Source organism: Raphanus sativus, unplaced genomic scaffold (genome assembly GCF_000801105.2).
Source record: "Raphanus sativus cultivar WK10039 unplaced genomic scaffold, ASM80110v3 Scaffold3204, whole genome shotgun sequence".
Lineage (NCBI taxonomy): Eukaryota > Viridiplantae > Streptophyta > Magnoliopsida > Brassicales > Brassicaceae > Raphanus > Raphanus sativus.
In genome coordinates, this window is record NW_026618511.1 from 1 (window position 1) to 1,689 (window position 1,689).

At 30.7% G+C, this 1,689-nt stretch overlaps 1 long non-coding RNA gene across 1 annotated transcript; it reads right to left on the reverse strand.

Moving 5' to 3' along the window:
• Nucleotides 1–390: 390 nt before the first annotated feature.
• On the reverse strand, nucleotides 391–1,254 carry LOC130506408 (uncharacterized). Its single transcript, XR_008942018.1, has 2 exons — nucleotides 861–1,254; nucleotides 391–786 (listed from the first exon to the last, which is right to left on the reverse strand). It is a non-coding gene; the product is annotated as an uncharacterized LOC130506408 (long non-coding RNA).
• Nucleotides 1,255–1,689: the final 435 nt, after the last annotated feature.

A 1,689-nucleotide genomic window follows, 5' to 3' on the forward strand; every position in this document is an offset into this window, starting at 1 on the left:
AGAAAAATCGGTATTAGTAGCATCCGAAAAACGCTATTATAGAGTTTTCGTAGCGTTTCGAAGAACGCCGTGACAGCCGCAGCTATAATAGACCTCCCCTCTATCATAGCATATTTTCGTGTGCTATAAAAAATAATGATATTGTAGCATTGATCGTATGCTATATTAAACTATTTTAATAGCGTCTTATTTTTGTTATTACATATTTTTATATGGCGTTTTTCCTGTGCCATAATATATTTTATAATGACACAAATATAACGTTATAGTTAAAAATTAAATAATAAGAGATTAAATTTATTAATTTATTAAATTAATTAAATTAATTGATTAAAACTAATTAACTAAAAACAAATGATTAAAAAATCAAGAATTAATTTATAAACAAAATAAATAAATTTCATTTTATTAATTATAATCTGTTTACCAATAAATCAGTTTACACACTGAACCAAAACAACACTAAAACAAAATTGGTTAACCGTAAACCAAAATATTAACCAAAAAAATTAACCCTAAAAATCCCTAACTCTTCGCTCCATCTCCGCCTCTTGCCATAGAGCTTCACCTCCGCCTCTGCTGTGCTCTTCCATCATCCACCATCATGAACTCCTCCAACAATTCTCCTTCCCGTGTCATCGTCTCACTGTCTTCCTCCGCTTACAGAATCTGACACATCTCCGACTATACTCTCTCTTCGACTCCGGCTAGTTCCGACTCCGGTGATAAGATATCTCCTTTGAATGGCATCGAGACAAAGACAAGGACTTTCTATGAGAATATGACCTACACAGAGATAAAACGAATCCATTAAACCTAGACTAATGAATGTCGCAGTGTACACAGAGACTATGACATACACGGAGATAAAACGCCGTCGCCTCCACGGCTGGTAACCTTCAGGCTTCGGATGAGGACAAACTCCAGCTGGTAACACCGTCTTGCTTAGTCTAATCCATGGATTATGAGTTTAAGGTTTGAAGAAGAAGAAGCAAAAACAATTGTCGTGTTGGTTGGTTTCGAGAGAGAACAAACAGATGAATGAAGAAGAAGAAGCAAAAAAAAATAATAAGTAAAATAGGATGAATGGAACAAACACAACAAGAGTCAATCTTGTCCATTGATTTAATCTAATCCATGGCTAAGATTTGCAATCCATACATATTATGTTTCGACCAATCAGAACGAAGGACGGAGATCACAAAAATATAGATTCTGAGCCTTTGGATCAAAATCAATCAAAGGCCCCAAAAAAGCTAACAGAAATTGTCTTTTCATTTATTTATAATTATTTAAAATGTATAACTCTAGATAATTATGTAACAATTAAATACATTTACAATTATAACTAATAATGATATAAAGTTAACAAAATGATTAGATTTCATTTTTATAAGCAATTTTACGTTAAGTAAAACTAATAATATAAAATTAACAAAATGATTAATAAGTTTAGAGTTTGGAATATAGTGTTTTGGGTTTATATTTAGAGTTATGTATATGGGTTGAGTTTTGATGTAGACTTGAAGTTTGAGTTTAAAATTTATATTATAAGTTTGAAAATATTAGATTTGTGATTTTGTATATAGGACGGGTTTTAGGGTATTAGATATACGGTGTAGATTTAATATTTAGTGTTTGTGGTTTAAAATAGAAATCTAAGATTAAATTTTTAAAATTATTTAAATT